This window comes from Podarcis cretensis, assembly GCF_951804945.1.
Source record: "Podarcis cretensis genome assembly, chromosome: 13".
Lineage (NCBI taxonomy): Eukaryota > Metazoa > Chordata > Lepidosauria > Squamata > Lacertidae > Podarcis > Podarcis cretensis.
Genome location: NC_137182.1, coordinates 18,769,664 through 18,790,368, shown reverse-complemented (window position 1 = coordinate 18,790,368; position 20,705 = coordinate 18,769,664).

Genomic DNA, 20,705 nt, shown 5'->3' with positions numbered 1-20,705 from the left:
AGGATTGGGGTTCTGAAGTGAGACCTACGGGTATAGGGCAGTACAGTGGTACCTCGGGTTAAGAACTTTATTCGTTCTGGAGGTCCGTTCTTAACCTGAAACTGTTATTAACCTGAAGCGCCACTTTAGCTAATGGGGCCTCCCGCTGCTGCCGCGCCGCCAGAGCACGATTTCTGTTCTCATCCTGAAGCAAAGTTTTTAACCCGAGGTACTATTTCTGGGTTAGCGGAGTCTGTAACCTGAAGCGTCTGTAACCTGAGGTACTACTGTATATTAATAATAATAATGGACTCATCTCTCAATTTCAGAAATCTAACATGTAGGGAGAGGGTTGTCTCACCAGAAATTCACCTTGCCCCTTCTGTGCTCCCCCCCCCTTAGTTTGTTTTAATCTATAAAACAATACTAACAACAAAATAGCAACCCAACTAGGGTTGCCATATTTCAAACAGTGAAATATGTTTCACTGTTTGTTTGTTTTTTGCCAAAGTTGTTGAGCAAAATCGCATTAAAAAGTAGACGTTTTTGAGCTATTTTTTATGGAAAAGTTGCCATATGTTGTTTTCTGCCAGGACACTGCTACCAACTGCAGTACAGTGGTACCTCAGGTTACAGACACTTCAGGTTACAGACTCCACTAACCCAGAAATAGTACCTTGGGTTAAGAACTTTGCTTCAGGATGAGAACAGAAATCGCGCAGCAGCGGCAGCAGGAGGCCCCATTCGCTAAAGTGGTGCTTCAGGTTAAGAACAGTTTCAGGTTAAGAACGGACCTCCAGAATGAATTAAGTTCTTAACCTGAGGTACCACTGTATTCCAGATATATCTGGGAAAATTCCAGGTGTATGGCAACCCTAAAATAAGCACTATTGAATTTGTGCGCACACAGACACATACTCCCCCTTCCCCTGGGCCATAATCTTGCACCCTGTGGCACCCCACTAGTCACTCTTCTCCAGGATGAAGAGGAACCATTGATGAGCACCCTTTGGGTTCGGTCAGTCAGCCAGTTACAAATCCACTGAGTGGTAGCATAGTCAAGACCGCATTTTACCAGCTTCTTTACAAGAATATCATGGGGCACCTTGTCAAATGCCTTGCTGAAATCAAGGTAGGCTACATCCACTGCGTTCCCTTCATCTACCAGGCTTGTAATTCTGTCAAAAAACGAGATCAGGTTTGTCTGACATGACCTATTTTTCAGAAATCCATGCTGACTATTGGTGATCACAGTATTCCTTTCTAGGTGCTCACAGACTGTTTGCTTAATGATCTGCTCCAGAATCTTCCCTGGTATTGATGTCAGACTGACTGGGCGGTAATTATTTGGGTCCTCTCTTTTCCCCTTTTTGTAAAAGGCAAAAGATTTATACGATCTGAAGAGAAACCCTTTTTGAAAATAGGGACAACATTTGCCCTCCTCCACTCTGCCGGGACTTCGCCTGTTCTCCAGGAATTCTCAAAGATGACTGCCAGTGGTTCTGAGGGCCAGGGCCTTTTCAGTACTGGCCCCGACTTGGTGGAACGCTCTGTCACAAGAGACTAGGGCCCTGCGGGACTTGACATCTTTCTGCAGGACCTGTAAGACAGAGCTGTTTCACTTGGCCTTTGGTTTGGACTCAGTCTGACCCTTATGTTTCCCTCCCCTTATGGTCTTGATCTATGGGCTACTTTTAAAATGAGACTGCATTTTAAATTGCATTTTAACCTGTATTTTAAATTGGTCCCCCCCCCCCCCGCCCTATTATGTTTTTACTGTAATTTTACTGGTGTTAGCCACCCCGAGCCCAGCTCTGGTCTGGGAGGGCGGGGTATAAATAAAATTCATTATTATTATTATTATTATTATTATTATTATTATTATTATTATCTCCCACCCATTAAAAATTAGATTGTAAGCTCACGGGGGCAGCAGCCTCCTGGAGTTGTATTAAACTGAGGTTGCTCTATAAAGTTCCATGTGAATTGATCTTAGAAATAATAAAGGGCTCCTCTATGGGACAACTGTGGTTTAATTTGCAGATTCTGCATGCTCTTCTGTAAGGCTTGTTTGACAGTTTGTGTGTAACATCAAAACAGAAGGAAGTTTAATAGACATGTTTGAGGTACTAGTCTTTGTTTTGAGATGGCATATTAGCTATACACACACACACACATTTGCACAGGAGGTGGTTGTTGTTGACTTCTCTCTGTCTCAAGAGATAATGGAGTGCACCTTCGGGGGTGAAGTCAAACTGCTGTGTTACCAGCACCAAAGTGACCTCTTCAGGGTGCAAGCCTGGGCAGGGTGTATGGAGGTCCTGGGTTGCCCAGATGACAAGACCCTCCTCTCATCCGTGCTGATGAGGTCCAAAGGAAAGCAGAGCAATACATTTTGCACCAGCTTGGCTGCAGGAGTTGCTGCAAGGAGATGTACAAGATGCCATCCAACCAATTTAGGGACTCCACTGCAGATTTGTTTGGGTTTACTCCTTAGCCTTTTCTTTTCCCGAATGTATCTCACAAAACAGTGGAGGTTTAGGATCAGAGTTTTCTTTCTCCTAGATGGGCTGCTTACCTTCCCAGGTTGATGAACCCCATCTGTGGCAGATCTGCCCCTCGCTTTCCTCTACAGCACATGCAAAAACCGCCTCATTGACTGTTGAACCCACTATTGGTCCTGTCTGCTCAATCTGCCAGAGCCTGTCTTTGCATGCAAGGGTAAGTCGCTAACTCACTGAGCCTTTGAGACCCACCAGCCAACCCTCTGTTAGAATTCCTGCTCCATGATTGCAGTCATGGGATTTTTGTCTATGACATGACGGTGTGTGTTTTGATTCCACAGAGTGGGAAGTGACAGAGACAGGATGTTTGTGTTACTGTGTTCTGTGAAGTGGTACTATTGTCCTTTGTTCTTTTTCTCTTTGCTGTCTGATGCTAGAGAGAGAGGGAGCCATGTTGCAGTGCTCCGTGTGTGTTTATATGTAAATAAAGTAGATTAGCCAAAATGCTGAGTTGCTGAGGTCTGTTACGTAACTACGAAGACTCTGCGGATCCCTAAGTTTGCTGATGTCTCTTGGCATCGGTCGCTGTGATGTTCAGGCAGAAGAAAGCTTTTGAAGCTCCCAAACGAACAACCAGGAGGGAGAGAACATGCCAGTCGGGCATGTGTCTCTGCCAGGGTCCTACTCAAGTGTAGGACGAGCTCCTGACACCCTCACCCGGTTTAGCTGGGCACTCGAAGCCATTCCCAGGGTGTTGCTGCTGTCACATGCTGATAGCTTCTAGGAGCCATGAGTGAGAGCTGAGTGCAGGATAGGTAGAAAAAGTGGACAAACTACCCCACAAGGAGCACGACGTTCCCCCTTGCACTGCCCCTCCCCTAACACCTGGTGTCTCCTTTGAACTCCCGGGACATTTGAACAAATCTTGGTGTGTACATTGGGAACACAACTGCATGCTTCAAATTCACCATCTCTCCCAGCTTTGTGTCCATTTTCAAGGGGAGGTAGGAAACTGTAAAAAAGCTACAACCCAATTTTCAGCTGAAAGATTGAGAGCTCAGTATATGCTTGTTTATAAATTTCATTACCCATTTCAAGCTTGGTCATAAACACTTTACATTTCAAAGGGTGTAAGGAGGAAAATACAGAACACATTGTCATGCAGATTATGTTGTGAAGACTGTGATATCACGGGGAAGGTTGGTGTGCATGTCCAGGACACAATTCTACACTTCAAGTTCAAACCCCAGCTCAACCCTCCCAGGCACAGGTCTTCTTACGTGTACACACTCTCAACAATTACCGTATTTTTCGCTCTATAAGACGCACCAGACCACAAGACGCACCTAGCTTTTGGAGGAGGAAAACAAGAAAAAAAATATTCTGAATCTCAGAAGCCAAAACAGCAAGAGGGATCGCTGCGCAGTGAAAGCAGCAATCCCTCTTGCTGTTCTGGCTTCTGGGATAGCTGTGCAGCCTGCATTCGCCCCATAAGACGCACACACATTTCCCCTTACTCTTTAGGAGGGAAAAAGTGAGTCTTATAGAGCAAAAAATAATTTTCAGCTCTGGAAGTTGGGCCCTCCAGATGAGAGTTTTGTGACTGTTCTGATTTGAGCAGGCAGTCTTTGGAATCTCGCTTTCCAAAATGAGGGTTCAGCTCTGTGTGTCGTCGTCCCCCCCCCCCCCGTAGTGCACCCATCGCACACATGCTCGGCTGGCGTGCGCCTTTGCAGCCACAAACGGCATGCACCACCTGCCACTCATTTCTCAGCATGCCTAGGCTCACCAGAGAAGTCTCTCACTCCTGATCGCCTTGTCTCTCTGTGCTTGCTCTGTGCAGAGACAGCCCTTGGGCTATGCTGACTTGAAACATATGGCTTTGCTCTTGCCCGGCCACTCTGTGTGGCCATGTGGTTTCTGGCGTCCAGAGTCTAACATGAAGCAGGGAGAGAGAGGACACTGTGATCAACTCACATCTTCACAAGCTGTTCTTTCGTATGCACTTACATGCCAGTTCTAAAATAAAAGGAACCAAGGACACATGCCTGTTTAGAAGTTGCTTTTTCTGATGCTCCAACACCCAGATTATGAGGCCGGCTGTGTTTACTTTGTCTGGAATGTGAAACGTTTTGTGCATGCTCAAAGGACCCGGCGCCTGCCAGCAACCAGTAAGGGATGGCTGCTTTCATAACTGGCTGAGTGAGTTCTAGCTCCTCGGTCCCCATTCCTTGCTTCACAGAGGATTTTGATGGATCAAATGCTGCCTGAAAAATTCTGGTTCCACACTGGGTTGCAGTCAAAGTAGACTCAAAGTAGACCCACTGAATTTAATGGGCATGGCGGATGCAGATCCATTAATTTCAATGGATCAACTTTTGAGTAGGACTCTTTACCAAAAAGCACTTTGAGTAGGACTTAGAGGGATACAACTCTCAGGCTGCATACATACCATACATTTAAAGCACACGCCTTCCAAGGAATTCTGGGAATTTTAGTTTGTTAAGGGTACTGGGAACTGTAGGTCTCTGAGGGTGAACTACAGTTCCAAAGAAATTTGGGGGAAGACACATGCCTTAGGTTTATGGTGTGTATGCAGCCCCAATTTCTTTCAAGGGACACATTAACCCATTACTGGAGTCACACACATTCTGTGCATGTAGCAACTAAGAGTAAAGGTAAAGGGACCCCTGACCGTTAGGTCCAGTCGCGGACGACTCTGGGGTTGCGGCGCTCATCTCGCTTTACTGGCCGAGGGAGCTGGCATACAGCTTCCGGGTCATGTGGCCAGCAGGACTAAGCCGCTTCTGGCGAACCAGAGCAGCACACGAAAATGCAGTTTACCTTCCCGCCGGAGTGGTACCTATTTATCTACTTGCACTGCGTGCTTTCGAACTGCTAGGTGGGCAGGAGCTGGGACCGAGCAACGGGAGACTGAGCTGCGTCAGGAATTCCTCGATTCAAATCCCACTGTGCCATATGCTGAATAGCTGGGTTTAGGCAAGCCAGTTTCCCAAAGCCTCAGACTCCCATCAACAATATCAGGATGATAATCCTATCAGGGTACTTCCAGACTGCCACTATTTTTGGGGGTGCAATTCAGCCACATATCGGCAGATTCAGGTCGCACAATTAAAGTTAATACTTCCTTCCTCCCCAAAACTTGATTTCGTTGTGATAAGGAAAATGCCCTGGAAACTGTAGGATTACGCTTGACGCCATGTCACCTGACTTCCCCGATGACAAACCAGGATAAATGCTCAATAAATTGTGAAGACTGTCTAACCTCCCTGCAAACAAAGCAAGATGAATGCTCAGTCAGGTCATCCAGAAAGGTGCAGGCAATATTGTTTTAAGGTAGACTGGGGTAATGTAGTCCTGTTTTTCCCCTGGTCGCAAAGCTTATTTACGGATGTATACCCATGCTAAAACTCAGCGGCGGAGGAAAGCACTTGGGTGCCTGGGATGGTGCGCCCAGGGGTGGGGCAAGCCGCCCATAGGGGTGGGGTGAGGGTGGGGCCTCCGGAGTCTGCCTGGGAACTCAGCCTCCCTACAGCTGGGAGGGAGGCAGTGGGAGGACCGTTTGGGCAAGGGGTCAGCAATTTTTTCAGCAGGGGGCCGGTCCACTGTCCCTCAAACTATATATTTTTTTTAAAAAAATATGAACAAATTTCTATGCCCCACAAATAACCCAGAGATGCATTTTAAATAAAAGCACCCATTCTGTTGTTGTTTAGTCGTTTAGTCGTGTCCGACTCTTCGTGACCCCATGGACCAGAGCATGTCAGGCACTCCTGTCTTCCACTGCCTCCCGCAGTTTGGTCAAACTCATGCTGGTAGCTTCGAGAACACTGCCTAACCATCTCGCCCTCTGTCGTCCCCTTCTCCTTGTGCCCTCCATCTTTCCCAACATCAGGGTCTTTTCCAGGGAGTCTTCTCTTCTCATGAGGTAGCCAAATTATCTTGAAATTATAAAACACAGGATTTGGGGTAACGGAGTCCTTTGACTCATGATAAACAGATTATAAATTGACTCAACCGGCTTACCTGCATTTTGAAGACCTGTGTGGCGATCACACAGGGCCACCGGACGTTTGACGGTCTATTGACCCTGTGCCACCAATGCAATTGCTTTTTCCGCTGCCACCACCCCATATCTCACGGGGGGGACACCAAGTCCAGACAGATGTTAACATAAACAAATAATCAAGTTTATTTTTAAATGCAGGAACAAGCTTATGGTTTCAGTTAGTTTTTCTTGTCAGCTTCTTAAATCTTAGTTCCTAACAACTTCAAACTGATTATCCCCAACTATCTATCTGACTCCACCTAACAATTCCTCTCACTCTCTGACAATACAACTCTACCAACCCACACCTAATCCTCCCTCTTCCTTCTTCAGCTCCCAAACCTCAACTGACTTTCTAAACCTCCCACTCTTTTACTTTTACTCCCCCCTTGCATTCCCACTGGCCAATCACATCACACTCATTTTAACCCTTTCCTTATGACCCACCTAGGAGGCAAACGCCACAACCTGCCCCGTGTGAATATACATATTGGGTATACATGCGCCCATGCATAACTATTACAAGCAGGAAATTGCATGGAGCCATTATGTCAGAAAGACGAGAGGGCAGCTCTTTGGCTACAGGCACCTGTCCCTCGCTGTCATGCCGCCGCCCGGCGGCACATGTCAGCACATCGCAGGCTAATCCTGGCCGACAAACAGGCCTGGCGGGCAAGGTTACCACAGGAAAGAGCAATTACTCTGAGCACGCATGGGAACTCTGGGAGGAGCGAAGGGGCAGCGTGGGTGATGGCGAAGAGGAGCTCAACTGGACATCTTCAGATGGCTGCAGGCCGCAAAAGCCATTTCAAGCATGGGGCTGTCCCTCCGATGCTTTAGATCGGGAGGGGAAACTGCAGCCTTCCATACATTGCTAGGCACCTGAAATATACTCGGAGTCGAGTGTGGATTTCATGCTCTTTATTCAGCTCATAGTAGTGAGGAATGGAAGTTTCCCTGAACTGTCTGCTTTATATACATTATTTACACAGTGGGCCCCACGTGACTGGCTAATTCCGGGATTCTCCTGTAGGCCAATCAGGTTGCGGATTCACTTCCACCTGGAGTTGGATTGGGTGGCTCCTGCGGACCAATCAGACTGCTGCATTCTGGATCCTATTGTTCTAGGACCAATCAGACTGCTGCAATTTGGATCCTATTCAACTCAGTACATAACAGCACCGACTCCACCATCATCAACCATGCTGGTTGGGGATGATGGGAGTTGGAGTCCAGAAACCGTCCGTAGGGCCACCCACCCCTGCTTAAAACACCTTCCAGAAAATCCAGGCTTCCATCCACTTCCATTCTTCCCTAATAGATCAGGGGTGGGAGACCTGAGTCTCTGCAGCTGTTGTTCTTCTCCAGCTCCCATCAACAGCCCCCAGGTAGGATAGCTGATGGTCAATTCCCTGCAACTGGATTCCTTGACCTCCCATTTTTGTCCCTCTCCTCTCACTGCAGAGCATTCCCTATCAGTAGAAGGGTGAGTCACACTGACAAGACGCAGAATACACACCCTCCACCTTCCTGAGAAAACCCCTTAATCCTGATGTTATTCGATGTTAGTACAAATACCTGCTGGAAATGTAAAGAAAAAGAAGGTACCTTTTATCATATGTGGCAGACTTGTAAGGTAATAAAAAGCAGTCTGGGAGATTATATATAATGAAATAAAAAAAAAATGTTTACAATAACCTTTGTTTAAAAACAAAACAAAACACAGAAGCTTTCTTATTAGGAATTATAGGTACCGACATCCCAAAGGAGCAGAAAAGACTTTTTATGTATGGGACAACAGCCACTCAGAATCCGTGTTACTAGCCCAGAGATGGAAAGAAGACAAAGACCCTACCAGAGAGCAAACCAAGCCGAAATGGCAAAGCTGACTGGAAAAACTCAGGAACCAAGAGGACAAAAACGTTAAAAAAGAATGGGGGGAAAGTGTAAGTTATCTAGGAGACCACTCTAAGCAGTTGGAAACATTAGCAGGGTTTTAATTTAACTTGTAGTGTAACAAATACCATGGATAATATGGATTGATATAAACCAATAATATGCAGTTGTAAATGTTGAGAATAGGACCCCATGGAGGGGGTGGGGGAAAGTCGCGAGATTCAGAGTAATCTCAATATATGGATATGTATTTGGATTGTGAAAATTTTATATTTGTAAAATCAAATTAAAATGATTAAAAATAATAATAATCCTGATAGTATATAATCCTGCAGGATAGTACGCACCCCGGAAATGATCTCTTTCAGCTTCTGCCTTCTGGAAGAAGGTACAAGGTTATAAAGACTAGGACTAGCCGCCTGAGAAACAGTTTCTATCCAAATACGATTTTGGTTTTAAACGCAGTGTAAGGTAGTCTCTGTGGGAGTATATTGTATTTAATTATGGGGTATCAGAGTTTTTAGGGGGTTAACCAGGCTGGGATAGCTGGGATAGCAGGCTTGTTGGTTTTTGAATGTCTGATGTAGATTTTCGTTGTTCTGTATGGGATAATGACAATAAAGATTATCGCATTTTAGTTTTATCCTTTGGCAGATTTACAACAAGAAAAACACACCAATAAATAACATTTTGAAAGGGTCAAGATTAGACACGGATGCACAAAGCATTTTTTTTTTAAATTAAACTCTTTATGTTCTGTTCCACTCCCCCTTTCTTCCTACCCAGGGTGACCCTGCTCTCTGCCTGCACCTCAGAGACAGGGCATCACACGGAGCTGGGCCTCAGCAATGGCAGCCTCTCCTGCTCATAGCTGTCAAGTGTCCCTTATTTGGCAGGAAAGTCCCTTATCCCAGTGTCCCGCTGCTGTCCCTTATTGATGATGTCCCTTAACTTTCTCGGGTTTCAAAGGAAGCAGCTCCTCTCCCTCCCTCCCTGCTGGCCAGGGAGGAGGGAGGCTCCAACTGTGTTGCTTGGCTGTGTTGCTCACCCAATAAGAGTCTAAGAACAACTGGGGGGTGGAGCTTGCATGCCTTGTGCCAATCAAATCGGCCGCGTTGCCTGGGGACTCGCCTTTGCTCAGCGCTTCCCAGCGGAGAGGTGACGGTGGTTTCCCTTGCTGCATCCCCTTTGCTGGGTTGCTGCGCTATGGGAACCACCACTTGAGGCTTCGTTTGGCTGCTGGTTGACTCAAATCCCTTATTTTGGCTGCTGATCCCTTATTTTCTAAGCAGCTGGTCCCTTATTTTCAAATCTGTAAGTTGACAGCTATGCTCCTGCTCCTCTCCTGCTCTCCAGCAGCCACTACGAGCTGCCCAGGTGCCCAGCAGCAACCACAGAGAGGCAACAGGACGTTCCCTCACCGCCGCCACTAGGGACACGTACCAGGTCATCCTCTTCCCTGAGCGCTGCTGCAGCAACACTGGCAGGGGAAATAGGGACATTCCGGGATCAAATCAGAAGCCGGGATGGCTTTCGTAATTCCGGGAATATCCCTGGAAAATCGGGACACTTGGAGGTTATGGATCAAACGCCTACCCTGGGGAAAATCGTCCTGACTCCTTTCTCTGCCTTCCACCTATTCTCTCCTTCTTTCTTCTCCCAGACAACTTGCTATCCCTTCTGAGGAAATTCCTTAGGTTGCTTTCCTTCCACACTCAGAGAACTTGGGAGTCCCAATTCTCTCATCTCCCCCTCCCCTTCCTCTTGATGTATAGCGACTCATTGATCTTCTTCCTGCTGAGAACATGAAATTCTAGGTTTCTGGCCTTCTCTCCCAGCAGCATGCAATAACTCATTTGCGCCGCTCAGAGAAGCTGGAATTCCCAGCTGCCCCAGCCCCCACCACTTTTAGCCACTGAACCCATGCTTGAGAGAGCACTACGGAGGAAAGGGGCTAGGGCAGCAACATGGACCATTATTTCCATGGCAACTGTATCCATGGCAATGGTCCAACCAGTCAATCACTTCCCTTCCACATCTGGCTGATGGTGTGGTGGGAGACCAGAAGGAGGATGAGATGGTTGGACAGTGTTCTCGAAGCTACCAGCATGAGTTTGACCAAACTGAGGGAGGCAGTGGAAGACAGGAGTGCCTGGCGTGCTCTGGTCCATGGGGTCACGAAGCGTCGGACACGACTAAATGACTAAACAACAACAAATATATATGTAATTTTAAAATGGGAAGTATCCCCAAGTTCCTGCTTTAAAAAACACAACAACCTGGAAATGCCCATCAACTTGGGGGAGTCCAGCTCCCTAGATTATTTTTAGGGGGGCTGAAGGTACCTTGGCGCCTAGGAGCTTACTCCTATGGTGATGGCAGCCCCACCTTTACTTGACATCACACCTGATTTAACCAGTAGTTCCTCTGCCTGTCTGGCTTGGCAAACATCATCGGATTTCACTACACCACAGCAAGGCTTACTTTGCAAAGCAGACAGTTGTGTCCCGGCAAATGTGGGCTGAGTTGCGGCACAGAGAGAATGAGATGCACCATTTATTTTTTGCTGCGTGTGGCACCTCTACACACCTCCACAAAGAGAGGCCACACTTGCGCTGCGCTTATTTTGATCTGCGAGTTGGCTCGAAAACGTCGGTGGCGAAGAGAACAAAGTTGGCAGCGGGGAAAGAATTTGGTTCCAGGAAATGATACTTTATCAATAGGAAAGCTGTTGCTTGGGCCAGGATGAAAGGAGCAGCTCCATCCAGTTGGGAGGTTCTGATCCATCCAAGGGGAAGCAGGCAGTCCTTCAGCTCAGCAGTCTGTGAAGGAAAAAGGTCTTGCTCTGTCTGCAACAGCATTGCATCTCCCTTCTCTGATTCTATTTGTAGTTTATGTCAAGAGCAGTGAATGCTGGTTTTCCTAAAGACTCTCTGCAGAACTTGGGCTACAACCAAGATCTCTGGCTGCCATCCACAGATCGGGAAGATTTCCCTTCCCTTTTCTGTCCCATTGTACCAGAACCCCACGAAAGTCGGTTACAGAATGCACAATTAGCACGAGAAATGCGCACCACCACAGGGTGCGGTGGAAGGTAGCCATTAGCTTTTGAAAAAGGGGGCCTGATCAACAGCTGTTAGACATTATTGCTAATGGAACATCCATGTAGGAACACGGGGCCGGCTCTGTCATTAGGCAGAGGGAGGCAACCGCCTCGGGCGGCAGAGGATGTTGGGGAGGGAGTCAAGGCATGGAAGGACAGGGCACAGGGCCCTGCAAGCTGCCATGCTGCGTTTGGGTGCAGTAGCTGTTCCACTACCGGTCCAATCAGTTTCTGTATGTAGAAGCTTCAGGCAGCTGTGGGCCTTTGGGGTAGCCCAGACCTTACATGCTGGAGGGTGGGGAGCCACAGTTGCCAAATGCAGCTCTCCTGTGCTGTGTTCTTGGGTCTCTTTCCAGGCCACACACCCCTCCCCGGCCAAAATCTCCCTCTCCAGACCTTAGTCTGCTGGCCTTCCTCTGCCTGGCTGCAGGTTCCTCTGATAATTCCGCTTGCTTGCCTGAATGGAGGGCTTAATAGAGTGGGCTGGGTTGCATAGTAACTAGGGTTGCCATATTTCGAAAAGTGAAAACCCAGACACAAGATTTAGAGAAGCCGTCCCGGTTTCTGATTTGATCCCAGAATGTCCCACTTTTCCTTAGGATGTCCCTGATTTCACTGGAGAAATGCTGGAGGGTATGGAGTTGTCCAACCCCCAAGCTGTCTGAAGGCAATTCTGTATAGGGAAGTTTTTAATGCCTTTAATTTGTTAAGTGGTGAGGCAAGGCCGAAGCCTGCTAGCATTTCAGTGGGCAGTAAAAATACTTTTATTCTGTGTGGTTCTTAATGGCTTTTAATATAGGAGTGAAGGTTTTAGCTCTGCTCCATTTGATTTTAAGGTTTTTCCTTTTCATTCTTGTTACTTAATGGGTGCGGGGGTTTGGGGTTTTTTTTTGTTTTGTTTTGTTTTGTTGCTTGGTTCTTTTATGTAAATTGCTCTTATGGGGCCCTTGAGTGATATAAATGTGCTCTGAAAGTAAATTAGTAAATAATCTTAAGACTCCAAGGAGAAATCCTAGGAACGGAAGGGGGAACACACTGAGCATGCTCAGTGGATGTGGGATACTGGCCGGCTGTTGGGGCAGGCAGGGGAAGCAGAAAACTAGGTGGGAGGGAGGGAGAATGGAATTCTGTGGGATAAATCAGCCTTATAAACCAGCATGCTTAACTCTAATTAATACATGAAGGGATTAAGACCATAGAGTAAGCTGTTCTGCTAGGCCTACCTAAGTCGCAGTTCCTTCCTTGGGAGGAAGGGTTACCAATCTCACTTCTACTATGTGAACCCTACCAGTAAGAGGTCTAAGCTCGATGCTCCAAATCTAGACCACACGGCTTAAGCAAGCCACCTTCGTGTTTCTGTACCAATAATTTAGAAACATTTATCACTCTGGAACTGACGTAAGTTTTTCTGCCTATCTTGCTACTGTATGGAAAAGAACATGAATCTGGCCTTTGAAGCATTTGTAATTCTAATGGATTATTTAATATTTGTTGTATTTGATATAAGTTGTTTAAAGTTATTGTGACTTTTTATATTGGATCAGATGGTTATTGTTAACGTTTGATGTTTTATTATGTTTTTATATGTGTTGGAAGCCACCCAGAGTATCTGGGGCAACCCAACCAGATGGGCGGGATATAAATTAAAATTATTTATTTATTTGTAAGTAAACCATTTTTAACTTACCAAATGTGCGGTCTCTTTCTTTGCTAAGGGAGGTGGGGAATTTTGGAAGCAACTTAGTAGGGAATATTTTAAAGGTCTAAGCCTATATGTCCACTCACATTTACTTTGCTGCATGGCTTGTGATTTTAAATCTCTGCTGGGACTCTCTCACCAAAGAGTACTTGCCCCTAACCTGGATTTAGGCTTCCAGGAAATTCTCTTTTTTGTTTTTCTACCTAGTGCTTTGTTCTTTTAACCAAACAAAAATACGGAAACCAACACATTCTGCCCTACCAGCCCCAATGAGAATCAGCCATCCCTGGTCCTCCGTGCTGGCGGACAAAGTCATCTGATTAGCCATAGGAAGTTGCCTTAGACCAAGTCAGACTTATTAGTTCCTCTGTCTCAACATTGCTCACATTCACTCCATACATTTAAAATACTATGATACTAATTTGAACAGTCACAGTTTCCCCCAAAGAACTGTGAGAGATGCAGTTTCTTAAGGGTGCTGATAGTTATTAGGAGACTCCCATTCCCTTCATAGAGTTCCAGTTGACATAGTGGTTTAATGATTCCTCACAGGGAACTCTGGGAATTGTAGCCTTGTGAATGGAATATGCTTTATTTGGATTCCTTCCTCTAAGGAACTGAAGGCACCAACGTTGTCCTCCTCCATTTCATTTTATCCTTAGAGATTGTGCCTGGCTTAAAATCAACCAGCAAGCTTTGTGGCTGAACAGGGATTTGAACCCAACTCTTCCCGACCTTAGGCCAGTACTCTGAGAACCATACCACATGCCTTAGAATCCAAAAATAAAAGAATGACAATGGAAAGCCATATAAGGTGAAACGATAATCCCACGCACCCCACCCCCTCACACACAATAGGAAAAGAACAGGCAGCAGCAAAGTGGGCAGGCGACAGATGACAGAAGGATCATGTCAGCGCTCGCCAAAAGCCTGAGAGAATAAAAAGGCTTTAACTTGAGTATTTTAATGTATTTTTTTTAAATTATGTTTGAGTCTCCCTTTCCTCCAAGGAGCTCACAATTCTTCCCCCTTTTATATCTTCACAACTGTGGGAATGTTCTGGGGTGCAGGAGAGGATATATTGACTAATTATATCCTTATCCAACTTGTGCTAACAAGTTCCCAAAATATCAGCAGAGTTTATAGACATTCCCCTTTAAGTTCGCAACGGTAACGTGTGCACCGGTTTGCTAGAACCTCTATAATAATTACTCTGGTAATTTCCCCTTTTGTTCCCTCTTAAAATACAAGACACGACACAGTCTTTATAAAAGTATAAAAGAGTTTACTCACGTTCTGTTCACAATATGATCCCAGAAGGCAGACAGCTTAAAAAAGGTTACATACACTTAGAATCTATCTTATAGGAAGATAGTACTGTCCTCTCTTGGCTGAGAGCCAAGAGGGCATGTTGCTCCTTCAGAAGATGAAGAAGAGAGAGAGAGAGATGGCTGCCTCCCCTGTGCTTTTATCATTTACCTGCACAGGTGAGGCCACACCCACCTCTGGTCACATGCGGAGGAAGTCCGTCCCCAGGAAGTTTACCTGCTTGCTAGACAGACATCCCTCCCCATGTTCTAACATGTACACTCTAGGAATGTTGTCATTGACTGCTCCTGTGTTTACATCCCACAACAACAACCCTGTGAGTTAGGTTTGTTGGACAGATTAGAGCGACTAGGCTCAGGTCACCCAGGGTGGAGAGGCCCAACCTGTCTATTAGGAGGACCTTGCGTTGGCAACCAATTGTGCCGTCGTCCCGTCTTGCTTACCGTGTCTTGAGAGCAGAGCTTTGCTGCCAAAGAATGAACCGAGCTGAGCTGAGTCAATCTTGCAATTGACCGTGGGGTACTGATGTTTCATTCAGGGTGGGTGAATCTGTCAGTGTTGGTTTCCCTCCATTTTCCATCTTCTCCCCAATCTTAAATTCAGATCTCCATAGTTCCACATCAGTTAGCAATTAGAAAATTAACATTCATTAGCTTTTCAGTGAGGATTCCTTCCAATAAACGCATACATGTGTCTGTGCAATTTCCCCAAATTTATATTTATGTTATCAAGCAATTTCTCCTTATATAATGTATTTTCATATATGCATATATGAAACATCTTATACGTTTACTGATCATAGAATATGCACATACATGTGTCTATGCAATTTCCCCTAAATTATATTTATGTTATCAAACAATTTCTCCTTATATTATGTCTTTTCATATATGCATATATGAAACACGTTATACATTTACTAATCATAGAATATGCACATACATGTGTCTATGCAATTTCTCCTAATTTATATTTATGTTATCAAACAATTTCTCTGTATATTATGTATTTTCATATATGCATATATGAAACATATATTTGCTAATCATAGAACTGTAGAGATGGAAGGGAACCTGAGGGTCATCTAGTCCAACCCCCTGCAATGCAGTAATCTCTTGCCCAAGGTGGGGCTCAAACCCACAACCCTGAGATTAATAATCTCATGCACTATGTCCTGACTGAGCTATCTTATGCTCAAGCCGATGGCACCCAGAATTCCCAGGCGGTCTCCCATCCAAGTACTAACCACGCCTGACTCTGCTTAGCTTCTGAGGTCAGATGAGATCAGGCGTGTTCAGGGTAGTATGCCAGAATACGCATGTTTAAGCCCACTGTCCCTGGTACACTGGGCTTCAGCTTGTAGGTTGAGACCCACTAGTGGGATCATGGCCTGATCCAAGGTGAGTTGCAACAGGAGCACTACCACCATGCAAATATATGGTAAAAGATTAAGACATGGGACCCTAAGTGCATGTTTGGGTTAAAAGTGGTCTGAAATGGCCAGAGACTAGTGCCCTAGCATATAATTTTTTGTACACATTACTTGCCTAGAGCAGTGTTCCCCAACCTTGGGCCTCCAGCTGTTTTTGGACTACAACTCCCATCATCCCCCTTCGGATCTTGAAGTATGGGTCCCCCCAACAAAATTCAAAATTTGGCTTTGTAATTCGGAATTTATGTGATGTGATTTAATTTGATGTGATTGGCCAGTTAATAAAAATTATTTTTTAAAAAATACAACTCCCATCATCCCTCGCTAGCAAGAACAGTGGTCAAGGATGATGGGAACTGTAGTCCAAAACAGCTGGAGGCCCAAGGTTGGGGAACACTGGCCTAGAGAACTGAATTGCAAAATTCAGAGAAGTTCAAATTTCAAATTCAGTGGTACCTCGGGTTACAGACGCTTCAGGTTATAGACTCCACTAACCCAGAAATAGTACCTCGGGTTAAGAACTTTGCTTCAGGATGAGAACAGAAATCGCACAGCGGCAGCAGGAGGCCCCATTAGCTAAAGTGGTACCTCAGGTTAAGAACAGCTTCAGGTTAAGAACGGACCTCCAGAACTAATTAAGTTCTTAACCAGAGGTACCACTGTACCGTTTCGGTATGCAAAGTGTGAATTAGGTAGGATCACCTATGAATGCAATCTGAAAGAGATTTACTCCCAATCCCTATATACAGGTATTGGGTCAGTCTCCCTGGCCATCTCAATGCATTTCAAGGTCACAGAACATTGGGAAGGGCAATCTTTTGGATGGGGGTGGAGGGCTCTTGGGGAATATCCCGAAAAAACCATTATGAAAACAACTAAGCGCTCTGAAAACACATTTTAATGGCTATTTGGAAAAGCAATTCATTCCTCGGAACTTTCAGCAACTTAATTCTTTTCCCAGGCTGCTAGCTAATCTTTGGCACTCTGCAACAAGGTGATTGGCAAATGGAACTGCAAATATTACCAGGGTCTCCAAATAGCTCTCTGTCTATTATGCATCTCAGCATAAATGGGAGAGATGCTGCAGAGCCAGAGACCCTTCCAAAGAGGCAACTTAATTAAAACCTCTGCAGTTTTCTTGTTAATGGTAGGACAGGGAATGGCATTTACCTTGCATGTGGTTCACTGAAGGTCTTTGCTGGCTGCGTGTGCTACTGAAAGAGGGAGCAGGCAGTGGCACCATCAGGGTAGGACTTGGGGGGGGGGGAAGGTCCCAGGCTCCACTAAGCAGAATGAGCTGGTGGACCCCCAAATGCAGTGGGGCTGGCTTGCCACATTCTGAAGTAAGCAAAGTAAGATTCAGCATGCTCTGAAGAGCCTCTCTCCTGTAAGATATTTAAGTCTATATAGCCTAACCTAATGGAAGTGAGAGCTGGACCATAAAGAAGGCTGATCACCGAAGAATTGATGCTTTTGAATTATGGTGCTGGAGGAGACTCTTGAGAGTCCCATGGACTGCAAGAAGATCAAACCTATCCATTCTGATGGAAATCAGCCCTGAGTGCTCACTGGAAGGACAGATCCTGAAGCTGAGGCTCCAGTACTTTGACCACCTCATGAGAAGAGAAGACTCCCTGGAAAAGACCCTGATGTTGGGAAAAATGGAGGGCACAAGGAGAAGGGGACGACAGAGGATGAGATGGTTGGATAGTGTTCTCGAAGCTACCGACATGAGTTTGACCAAACTGCGGGAGGCAGTGGAAGACAGGAGTGCCTGGCGTGCTCTGGTCCATGGGGTCACAAAGAGTCAGACACGACTAAACAACTAAACAACACAGCCTAACCTAACTACATCAGCGGGTTGTACTTGTCAACATGCAGAGGGCTGGGAGGCAAGCCTCTGCTGGGTCATTCCCTTCCAACCATCCCGCTGCAAAGACCATCACCTCTGCTCCGATGTAAATCAGCGACCTGTGCTTTAGAGCCAGGGCACACTATCAGCAGATCGAACTGCGCACAGAGAATAGGCGTGAGGCTTGTGGAAGCATTCTACAGCTAAAGATTTATTAATCATAAATCAGGACCAAGAAACATGTCGTCTCTCTCTCATGTCATCTCAGAGAGAACAGCTAAAAGCAAAAACTATACACAGAACGGAAGTTACCAGCATACTGTGCTGGAATGTAAACAGACATGTGACACATGGCAATCCCATGTCTGTTCCTTAAGGTGGAATGGAAATGTCAACAGGACTAACGACAACATTGACTGGTTGGACGATGGATGCAGAAGAATGGTGGGAGGAAGCAGCTGGGGAACCCCCAAGGGAAGAAGGCTCAGTACCAGGGGATTGGTGGTAGGATGTCAATGAGTGGTCAGAGGGAGAAGACTGGGAGGAGGAGTTGGAAACTGAAGAGGTAACGGGGAGAATCTGCAGAAAACTGAAGTGCAGAAGCAGAAGCAGGGAAGGTGAGAGGCCAAGAGGCAGAGATGAGTCATGCTGCTGAAGGAGCACAGGGATCTCCCCTCCTGCTGCGACAAGCTCCCCTCCTTCCTGCTCTCCCAGGACCAGGAGAGGCATGAAGCGGAAGGAGCAAAGGCAGGTATGCTGGCATAGTCTCATATTGCTTGGGAAAAACCCTGGAGGGGAATAGACTTAGGTGGCTGTGGGAAGGTGGGGAACTTTAGTTTCTGCAACTGCCTCATATGGGGGAGGGGCAAGACCTACCTGCTCATTAGGCCCAGTATGCCTGTGTGGCTCCTGCATTTCTAATAAGGAGTTAACTCTGTGTGATTTGCTGCGGGCTCGCTTCTGAGAATGAGCTGGCTCTGCGTGCCATTGGCTCTGGCTCCACCTGCTGGCAGTCTCCCCATCTTCTACACCCCCCTCCCTTGCAGCGGAGTCAGCATTCTGGAACCCCAGAACTGGTTTTGAATCTTTGCTGTTGGCCTGCTGGAAGGCTGAAACCTCTTAAACCAGAAAAAAAGATAAGGTTAGCTGGAGGAGGCTAGGCAGGGATGCCAGCCTTGTGGAGGCCTTGAACTGGGAGAATCTGCCTCCGTAGCCTATTCATTCCAGAGGATGCCATGTTGTTTTGGGGAGTGACTGAGTGGTTTGGGTGGCAGGTGCTAGAGGGCAGGTTTACTGCAGGGGTGTGGGATCCTTGTGCCTCTCCAGATGTGGTTGGATTCCTGCTCCTATCAGCTGTAGTCACTAGGGCCAATAGCCAGGGATGGTGAGCCTAGGGATTGCCGATCGGAAGGTTGGTGGTTCGAATCCCCACGACGGGGTGAGTTCCCATTGCTCGGTCTCATCTCCTGCCCACCTAGCAGTTCAAAAGCATGTTAAAGTGCAAGTAGATAAATAGGTACCACTCTGGCATGAAGGTAAATGGCGTTTCCGTGTGCTGCTCTGGTTCGCCAGAAGCGGCTTAGTCATGCTGGCCACATGACCCAGAAAAACTGTCTGCGGACAAACGTCAGCTCCCTTGGCCAGTAAAGCAAGATGAGAACCGCAACCCCAGAGTCATTTGCGACTGGACTTAACTGTCAGGGGTCCTTTACCTTTACCCTTTTTTAACCTCTCAATGGCCACAGGTTTCCTATCCCTACCTAGCTATGTGTACTATTATGAATTTGGTTACTAGTTCCCAGTTCCGTACTTGCACAAATGTTCAAAAAAGAGCTCAGTCAGTAGACTTTTTGAAAGGAACTAAGGTTTATGGGGTGGCCCAAAGCTTATCATGAGGTGCACCCTCCTCCATTCCTTCTTTGTAAATGCCATTTGGGCTCATCATATACCAATTGGTATTGCAGCCCCCCCCCCCCCCCCGTTTGACTGGGCATGGGATGTTTGTGTTATTGAGATAGATTAAAGCTTATTTTGGAGTGCAGGGGCATATAAACTTCAGTTCCTTTTTAGGTTTCCGTTTGTGCAGAGAAGGACCTTGGAATCAACTGTAAGGCTGGATCTAGACCCATCAAAATATGCGTTTCAGGAAACGCGTTGTAAACTTCATTAAGGGAAATCACGCTGGCGAAAGACAGGACTCCACAGAGCCACCTGGTGTCACAGTGCTATAACTCATATAAAGCACATTTTCTTCACTAATGTAGCTGAGTTCCAATTCCAATATTGCTGTGGTTTTGTGGTTATCTTCTTTTCACAGAATCATAGAATTGTAGAGTTGGAAGAGACCACGAAGGTCATCTAGTCCAACCTCCTACAATGCAGGAATCTGTTCCAAAGATGGGGTTTGAACCCACAATCCTGAGATTGAGAGTCTCTTGCTCCACCGACTGAGCGGTCAGATTCTTTGATAGACCCTTTGTCCTGTTCCAAGGAATAGGCCTTATTCCACGGCCGATGGCTTGTCCATCTAGCCCAGTCCAGAAGCTATGGGAAGTCGTTGAACTACAACTCCCATCAGCTCCAGCCACAGTCAGCCAATCGCCAGGGATGATGGGAGTTGTGGTTCAACAACACCTGGAGGTTCAAAGGTTCCTCACACCTGTAGCATGATCTGCTCCAGGGTTTCCCAAACCTAGGACTCCAACTGTTTTGGGGACTACAATTCCCATCATCCCTCACCACTGGTCCTGCTAGCTATGGATGATGGGAGTTGTAGTATAAACAACTGCTGGAGACCAAAGTTTGGGAAACAAAGTTTGGTGAGCAGTGGCTCACTGGGGTC